Raw genomic sequence first — 10,415 nt, forward strand, 5'->3', positions numbered from 1 at the left:
AGACTGATAGAGTGCCAGCTGGCAGACTGCAGGATGCACTAGGCGGGAGAAGTAATCTCCTCATCATCCAGCTGCTGCTAATTGACCATACGTGTAGTAATGATGGGGTCCGTGGTCGCCCCTCACACAGAGACTGGTATACAGAGCCCAGATTGCATATCACCAGAACAAGCTCTGGGCAGTTACTGAATGAGCAGGGAATGCTGGGAGATTTGTGAAGCTGCAGAATTCTGAGTTCAGCTCTGGAGTATAGCACAGGCTGTGTACAAGACCAGGCATCTTTCCAGAGCGTTGCATTATCTGTTGAAGATTACATCCACATCAGGGGCTGATTCTGCCGGCCTGGCTCCATGTTCCTGGTAACTGGAATTGCCCCACTTCACGCAGGGTCGCAGTTTGTACCTTCACTGCTTAATCCGTTATAGAGCTGATCATTAGCGCCTGCACCGTGACAATGGGCGCTCCAGCGCAGGTATGGCAGGGGCTTGGCTCTGCGTGGGATGCACAGTCCTCTTCTACAGGGTATATTCTTGGCCATGTGCCGGATTATCTGTATTTCCAGACCACAAGGAGCTTCTGTAGAGCACAGGTGCAGGGTTCAGCCATACAGGCAGCTGTGCAGGGCTAGGACATTATCTGCACTGCTCTCTTGTGGTGTTTGCGGCCCTTCAAGCAGCAGGGCCCCCAGAGTGACTGCAACCAGTTCAGCTGCAGATATGGCAGATCTGTTAGTGGTACATACATTACTTATCCTGTACTGATCCTGAGTTACATCCTGTATTATACTCCAGAGCTGCACTCACTATTCTGCTGGGGCAGTCACTGTGTACATACATTACTTATCCTGTACTGATCCTGAGTTACATCCTGTATTATACTCCAGAGCTGCACTCACTATTCTGCTGGTGCAGTCACTGTGTACATGCATTACTTATTGTGTATTATATGGGGGCAGAAGATCTGGGTGTTCTCCTTGGTCCCCCAATACACTGAGTACTGTGGGAGTCCTCCCTGCGGTTTGGGGGGACACGCAGTCCGGAGGGCAGAGCGATTGGCCGCAGTCTGCCGGTGCCGCTGTACGCTGACATCACTGCACAGATTCTATACGTCTGACTGCAGCCGCCTGGCGTTTTATAATGGGGGCGCAGAGAGTGATGAAATAAGCGCTGCACCTGGGGATGACGGCGAGGAATCCCGCGCTGCAAATATGTTCCATTAAACAGCTTTCTCTATGTTTTAAAATCATACAAGGGCTCATTCACACGACTGTAGCCTGTTTTGTGGTACACAAATTGTGAATCCGCAAAACACGGTAACTGGGCGTGTGTTTTCCGCATTTTGCGGAACAGAACATCTGGCCCCTAATTGAACAATCCTATCCTTGTCCGTAAAATGGACATACGGATGCGGACACACGCGGTAGGCTGTCCGCATCTTTTGCGGCCCCACTGAAGTGAATGGGTCCGCATCCGACCCACAAAAAATGTGGACCAAAAATAAGTTTGTGTGCATGAGGCCTAATACGTTAACTGGCCCCTTGGTGTGTGAGATGGGGACTAATCGGGACAGGGATGATGGGAATAATACACTTGGTAGAATTAGATGATGGGAGTGATACTTTGTGTGATGTGTGCGGATTAGATTGTGAGCTCCTGGGGTCAGAGATGATGAGATTTATTCAAAGGGGGAAGGGAGATTTACTAACAAAATGCGCCAAAATTCTGAGGGAAGTGAATCGGAGACCTGCCGCGCCTAAAAACGTATAATGTGTTTCTGAGACTGTCTAAAGGGGGCGTGGCTAAGTGGAGCGGTAAAATGCGGCATATTTCCTAATTGCTCGTCTCAGTGTAAGATATTAGTAAATCCGCCCTGACAAAACTGATGATATGATATTGGTCGGCCGCTTGTATCGCTCCACTGATCTGTATGGGCGTGGACCGCAGATCCGTGTCACTTGTAGCCCAACCCCGATCCCTGCAGCGAGCGAGCAGCACGAGGCCTGTAATAAAGAAGGCATTACTTACAGTGTGATTAGCGCCTCTGAAAAGACGCACTCACCCTGCAAATCAGCGCTTTCAGGAGCAGAGGCTGTGCATTCTCCGCTGCCGAGGACTGGTCCAGGGCGGGCTGCAAGAAAGGGAAGAAGGAGAGAAAGTGGAAGAGGAAGAATTACAAGAGGAAGAAGAAGAATAACAAGAGGGAGATGAAGAAGGTACAGAAAAGGAAGGAGAAGTGGAAGAAGAAGAATAACAAGAGGGAGAAGGAGAGAAAGTGGAAGAAGAAGAATTACAAGAGGAAGAAGGAGAATAACAAGAGGGAGATGAAGAAGGTACAGAAAAGGAAGGAGAAGTGGAAGAAGAAGAATTACAAGAGGGAGAAGAAGAATAACAAGAGGGAGATGAAGAAGGTACAGAAAAGGAAGGTGAAGTGGAAGAAGAAGAATAACAAGAGGGAGAAGGAGAGAAAGTGGAAGAAGAAGAATTACAAGAGGAAGAAGGAGAATAACAAGAGGGAGATGAAGAAGGTACAGAAAAGGAAGGAGAAGTGGAAGAAGAAGAATAACAAGAGGAAGAAAAGGAGAGGGAGAAGGAGAAAATGAAGGACATGAAGAAGGTACAGAAAAGGAAGGAGAAGTGGAAGAAGAAGAATAACAAGATGGAGAAGTAGAAAAGGAAGGAGATGAAGAAGGAACAGAAAAGGAAGAAGTGGAAGAAGAAGAATAACAAGAGGGAGAAGAAGATAAAGAAGAAGATGAAGAAGGTACAGAAAAGAAAGGAGACGTGGAAGAAGAAGAATAACCAGAGGAATAAGGAGATAAATACAGTACAGAAAAGGAAGATGTGGAAGAAGAAGAATAACAAGAGGGTGAAGGAGAAGTGGAAGAAGAAGAAAAACAAGAGGAAGAAGGAGAAAATGAAGAAGGAGATGAAAAAGGTAAAGAAAAGGAAGGAGAAGTGGAAGAAGAATAACAAGAGGGAGAAGGAGATAAAGAATTAGGAGATGAAGAAGGTACAGAAAAGGAAGGAGATGTGGAAGAAGAAGAAGAAGAGGGAGAAGGAGAAAATGAAGAAGGAGATGAAGCAGGTAAAGAAAAGGAAGGAGAAGTGGAAGAAGAAGAATAACAAGAGGGAGAAGGAGAAAATAAAAAGGAGATGAAGAAGATAAAGAATGTAAAGAAAAGGAAGAAGAGGAAAAAGAGGAAGAAGAAGAGGAAAAAGAGGAAGAAGAAGAGGAAGAAAAGGAGATGGAGAATAAGAGGAAGAAGGAGATAAATAGGAAGATAAAGAAGGCAAAGAAAAGGAAGAAGGAGGAAAAAACAAAATAATTAAAATAAGAATGGGAAGAAAAAGAGAAGAGAAAAAGGAGAAAAAGAAGAAGAAAGAGAAGAAGAGGGAAGTGATGAAGAAGGTGTGGAGGAAGAAGGATAAGAAAAAGAAGATTGTGAGGAAGAGAGAGGAGGGAAAGAAGTTAAAGAAAAGGAAGAATATGAAGAGGAAGTAGAAGAATAAAGAAAATAAAAAGGGGAGGAAGATGAAAAAGAAGCTGAAGTAGAGAAAGAAGGTGAAGAAAAACAAAAAGAAGAAAAAGAAGAGGAAGAATACGAGCAAGGGACTGAAGAGGGAGACTTTCGGTGTAGATGATTAGATGTTTGTCCCTGAGCTTTTCGGTTGTGCCCCGTTTTCTCTCTGTCATTCGGCTGCTCACATGTAAGGACGACATCCATGAGGAGGATGAGTATAGAGGAGGATAGCGAAAGATGGCTGTGGTGCAGAAAGAGAGAATATTGGAGGAGGAGGATGGTGGTAGTAGTAAAGCTATAGGGTAGACTGATAGAGTGCCAGCTGGCAGACTGCAGGATGCACTAGGCGGGAGAAGTAATCTCCTCATCATCCAGCTGCTGCTAATTGACCATACGTGTAGTAATGATGGGGTCCGTGGTCGCCCCTCACACAGAGACTGGTATACAGAGCCCAGATTGCATATCACCAGAACAAGCTCTGGGCAGTTACTGAATGAGCAGGGAATGCTGGGAGATTTGTGAAGCTGCAGAATTCTGAGTTCAGCTCTGGAGTATAGCACAGGCTGTGTACAAGACCAGGCATCTTTCCAGAGCGTTGCATTATCTGTTGAAGATTACATCCACATCAGGGGCTGATTCTGCCGGCCTGGCTCCATGTTCCTGGTAACTGGAATTGCCCCACTTCACGCAGGGTCGCAGTTTGTACCTTCACTGCTTAATCCGTTATAGAGCTGATCATTAGCGCCTGCACCGTGACAATGGGCGCTCCAGCGCAGGTATGGCAGGGGCTTGGCTCTGCGTGGGATGCACAGTCCTCTTCTACAGGGTATATTCTTGGCCATGTGCCGGATTATCTGTATTTCCAGACCACAAGGAGCTTCTGTAGAGTGCAGGGTTCAGCCATACAGGCAGCTGTGCAGGGCTAGGACATTATCTGCACTGCTCTCTTGTGGTGTTTGCGGCCCTTCAAGCAGCAGGGCCCCCAGAGTGACTGCAACCAGTTCAGCTGCAGATATGGCAGATCTGTTAGTGGTGATGCAGCGTCCTCTGGTGTCCATGGCCAGAACCTGCACTCAGTCATGTAAGCGTCTGCTCCTCTATATATTTATCTCACTCACTTATATATCACTGACATATTCCACAGCGCTGTACAGACATTCTCATCACTTATATATCACTGACATATTCCACAGCGCTGTACAGACATTCTCATCCCTTATATATCACTGACATATTACACAGCGCTGTACAGACATTCTCATCACTTATATATCACTGACATATTCCACAGCTCTGTACAGACATTCTCATCACTTATATATCACTGACATATTCCACAGCGCTGTACAGACATTCTCATCACTGATATATCACTGACATATTCCACAGCGCTGTACAGACATTCTCATCACTGATATATCACTGACATATTCCACAGCGCTGTACAGACATTCTCATCACTGATATATCACTGACATATTCCACAGCGCTGTACAGACATTCTCATCCCTTATATATCACTGACATATTCCACAGCGCTGTACAGACATTCTCATCACTGATATATCACTGACATATTCCACAGCGCTGTACAGACATTCTCATCACTTATATATATCACTGACATATTCCCCAGCGCTGTACAGACATTCTCATCCCATATATATCACTGACATATTCCACAGCGCTGTCCAGACATTCTTATCACTTATATATCACTGACATATTCCACAGCGCTGTCCAGACATTCTCATCACTTATATATCACTGACATATTCCACAGCGCTGTACAGACATTCTCATCCCTTATATATCACTGACATATTCCACAGCGCTGTACAGACATTCTCATCCCTGATATATCACTGACATATTCCACAGCGCTGTACAGACATTCTCATCCCTTATATATCACTGACATATTCCACAGCGCTGTACAGACAGTCTCATCACTTATATATCACTGACATATTCCACAGCGCTGTACAGACATTCTCATCACTTATATATTACTGACATATTCCACAGCGCTGTACAGACATTCTCATCACTTATATATTACTGACATATTCCACAGTGCTGTACAGACATTCTCATCACTGACATATCACTGACATATTCCACAGCTCTGTGCAGACATTCTCATCACTTATATATCACTGACATATTACACAGCGCTGTACAGACATTCTCATCACTGATATATTACTGACATATTCCACAGTGCTGTACAGACATTCTCATCACTTATATATCACTGACATATTCCACAGCGCTGTACAGACATTCTCATCACGCTGTTCCCCAGTAGCTCACACTAGTGGTGTCTGTATATACATCTGTATGTGCGGAGCTGCCCCTAGTGGTGGCTGTATATATATCTGTATGTGAGGAGCTCCCCCTAGTGGTGACTGCATATACATCTGTATGTGAGGAGCTCCCCCTAGTGGTGACTGTATATACATCTGTATGTGAGGAGCTCCCTCTAGTGGTGGCTGTATATACATCTGTATGTGAGGAGTTCCCCCTAGTGGTGACTGTATATGCATCTGTATGTGAGGAACTCCCTCTAGTGGTGGCTGTATATACATCTGTATGTGAGGAGTTCCCCCTAGTGGTGACTGTATATACATCTGTATGTGAGGAGCTCCCCCTAGTGGAGGCTGTATATACATCTGTATGTGAGGAGCTCCCCCTAGTGGTGACTGTATATACATCTGTATGTGAGGAGCTCCCTCTAGTGGTGACTGTATACACATCTGTATGTGAGGAGCTCCCCTAGTGGTGGCTGTATATACATCTGTATGTGAGGAGCTCCCCCTAGTGGTGACTGTATATACATCTGTATGTGAGGAGCTCCCTCTAGTGGTGTCTGTATATACATCTGTATGTGAGGAGCTCCCTCTAGTGGTGATTGTATATACATCTGTATGTGAGGAGATCCCCCTAGTGGTGACTGTATATACATCTGTATGTGCGGAGCTCCCTCTAGTGGTGACTGTATATACATCTGTATGTGAGGAGCTCCCTCTAGTGGTGATTGTATATACATCTGTATGTGAGGAGCTCCCCCTAGTGGTGACTGTATATACATCTGTATGTGAGGAGCTCCCTCTAGTGGTGTCTGTATATATCTGTATGTGAGGAGCTCCCTCTAGTGGTGACTGTATATACATCTGTATGTGAGGAGCTCCCTCTAGTGGTGACTGTATATACATCTGTATGTGAGGAGCTCCCCCTAGTGGTGACTGTATATACATCTGTATGTGAGGAGCTCCCTCTAGTGGTGTCTGTATATACATCTGTATGTGAGGAGCTCCCTCTAGTGGTGACTGTATATACATCTGTATGTGAGGAGCTCCCTCTAGTGGTGACTGTATATACATCTGTATGTGAGGAGCTCCCCCTAGTGGTGGCTGTATATACATCTGTATGTGAGGAGCGCCCCCTAGTGGTGACTGTATATACATCTGTATGTGAGGAGCTCCCTCTAGTGGTGTCTGTATATATATCTGTATGTGAGGAGCTCCCTCTAGTGGTGACTGTATATATATCTGTATGTGAGGAGCTCCCTCTAGTGGTGACTGTATATATATCTGTATATACTCCGCTATCTGCGCTGAGCTCTGTCCTTCTACAGAAGCGGTCCAGTCTGGCGGACACATTGTGTGACCCTCCCGCCTCCGCTATCTGCGTCGGGCTCCGTTCCCGCTCCAGCAGTCGCTGACCTCTGCAGCTTTCATCCTCCATGCCTTGCTCGTCGCCCCCTCTTCCCGCTCGCAGGTGGCATCCTCCTTTTTCCTCCTTCTTTTATCTTTCCTCCACTTCAGTCCGTTCTCTCGCACGTCGCCTCTCATCTCGCGGGTTATTGTGCTGCAGGACTCCTATTCGTCGGCACCTGCTGCCGCCGCGCACTCCGAGGTCAGAGACGCAGACACTTCAAATAAAGATGAGCGAGTGAAGCTCGGCGCGGGGAAGTCACTTCCATCTCACACGACTCAGATCTGGATGAGGAGGCAGAACTCGTTATCATCCTGGAGGAGAGATCACTGATCACACAAAGAAAGAGACCCAAAGACCCGAGCGCCGGCGCCCAGTGTGAACAGCTCCCTAATGAGACAAACACGTCTCTGAAGAGAAATCCAGCGCCTCCGCTGTACTCAGAATTCAGCTGGCTCTGGAAATCTGCCCCAGTGCTACCTCTAAGGGCAGATACAGGAAGGGAAGGGGGTGCAAATGTGTTAGCGCCAATAACGGTAAAGCTATTATAGTATACGTCTACTGAGTGATAGATTTTAAAAATGTTTATGGTGGTCAACAGTAGTGAAGGGGCTGATGGTAATATCCAGGGTGGCCATGATATTTACAATATTCCAGTAGGTTAACAGTGGTGAAGGGGTTAATGATATTCTATAAGTCAGTGATGGCGAACCTATGGCACGGGTGCCAGAGGCGGCACTCGGAGCCCTCTCTGTGGGCACCCACACCCTGGAAAAAGTCTATGGTGTACCAATATGACTTTTCCTGCCATTCAGCAGCGCAGGGAGCACTATGAACAGCACAGGCAGGGCACTGAATGCAGGCATGCTATTGTAGATAAATGATAAAGTGCATGGAAGATATTCTATATTGGACTGTAGTATTCAAGGTAAATTGCCGTGTTGGCACTTTGCGATAAATAAGTGGGTTTATGTTGCAGTTTGGGCACTCGGTCTGTAAAAGGTTCGCCATCACTGCTATAAGTGAAGAGCTCCGTCTAGTGGTGCCTGTATATATATATGTATGTGAGGAGCTCCCTCTAGTGGTGACTGTATATACATCTGTATGTGAGGAGCTCCCCCTAGTGGTGGCTGTATATATATATATATGTATGTGAGGAGCTCCCTCTAGTGGTGACTGTATATACATCTGTATGTGAGGAGCTCCCCCTAGTGGTGACTGTATATACATCTGTATGTGAGGAGCTCCCTCTAGTGGTGACTCTATATACATCTGTATGTGAGGAGCTCCCTCTAGTGGTGACTGTATATACATCTGTATGTGAGGAGCTCCCTCTAGTGGTGGCTGTATATACATCTGTATGTGAGGAGCTCCCTCTAGTGGTGGCTGTATATACATCTGTATGTGAGGAGCTCCCTCTAGTGGTGGCTGTATATACATCTGTATGTGAGGAGCTCCCTCTAGTGGTGACTGTATATACATCTGTATGTGAGGAGCTCCCTCTAGTGGTGGCTGTATATACATCTGTATGTGAGGAGCTCCCCCTAGTGGTGACTGTATATACATCTGTATGTGAGGAGCTCCCTCTAGTGGTGACTGTATATACATCTGTATGTGAGGAGCTCCCTCTAGTGGTGGACTGTATATACATCTGTATGTGAGGAGCTCCCCCTAGTGGTGACTGTATATACATCTGTATGTGAGGAGCTCCCCCTAGTGGTGACTGTATATACATCTGTATGTGAGGAGCTCCCCCTAGTGGTGACTGTATATACATCTGTATGTGAGGAGCTCCCCTAGTGGTGACTGTATATACATCTGTATGTGAGGAGCTCCCCCTAGTGGTGACTGTATATACATCTGTATGTGAGGAGCTCCCCCTAGTGGTGACTGTATATACATCTGTATGTGAGGCGCTCCCTCTAGTGGTGACTGTATATACATCTGTATGTGAGGAGCTCCCTCTAGTGGTGGCTGTATATACATCTGTATGTGAGGAGCTCTCCCTAGTGGTGACTGTATATACATCTGTATGTGAGGAGCTCCCTCTAGTGGTGACTGTATATACATCTGTATGTGAGGAGCTCCCTCTAGTGGTGGCTGTATATACATCTGTATGTGAGGAGCTCTCCCTAGTGGTGACTGTATATACATCTGTATGTGAGGAGCTCCCTCTAGTGGTGACTGTATATACATCTGTATGTGAGGAGCTCCCTCTAGTGGTGGCTGTATATACATCTGTATGTGAGGAGCTCCCCCTAGTGGTGACTGTATATACATCTGTATGTGCGGAGCTCCCCCTAGTGGTGGCTGTATATACATCTGTATGTGAGGAGCTCCCCCTAGTGGTGACTGTATATACATCTGTATGTGAGGAGCTCCCTCTAGTGGTGTCTGTATATACATCTGTATGTGAGGAGCTCCCCCTAGTGGTGACTGTATATACATCTGTATGTGAGGAGCTCCCCCTAGTGGTGACTGTATATACATCTGTATGTGAGGAGCTCCCTCTAGTGGTGACTGTATACACATCTGTATGTGAGGAGCTCCCTCTAGTGGTGACTGTATATACATCTGTATGTGAGGAGCTCCCTCTAGTGGTGACTGTATATACATCTGTATGTGAGGAGCTCCCTCTAGTGGTGACTGTATATACATCTGTATGTGAGGAGCTCCCCCTAGTGGTGGCTGTATGTGAGGAGCTCCCTCTAGTGGTGACTGTATATACATCTGTATGTGAGGAGCTCCCTCTAGTGGTGACTGTATATACATTTAGAAAATTGAATTGTCTGTATATACATTTATTCATTTATACGGGGGGCACAGGACGGCTGCTCCATTTATAGGGGGGCACAGGACGGCTGCTCCATTTATAGGGGGTACAGGACGGCTGCTCCATTTATACGGGGGGCACAGGACAGCTGCTCCATTTATACGGGGGGCACAGGACAGCTGCTCCATTTATACAGGGGGCACAAGACTGCTGCTCCATTTATACGGGGGCACAGGACGGCTGCTCCATTTATACGGGGTGGGGGTTCAGGACGGCTGCTCCATTTATACGGGGGCACAGGACGGCTGCTCAATTTATACGGGGGGCACAGGACGGTTGCTCCATTTATACGGGGGGCGCAAGACGGCTGCTCCACTTATACGGGGGGCAGAGGACGGCTGC

Source organism: Bufo gargarizans, chromosome 6, assembly GCF_014858855.1.
Source record: "Bufo gargarizans isolate SCDJY-AF-19 chromosome 6, ASM1485885v1, whole genome shotgun sequence".
Lineage (NCBI taxonomy): Eukaryota > Metazoa > Chordata > Amphibia > Anura > Bufonidae > Bufo > Bufo gargarizans.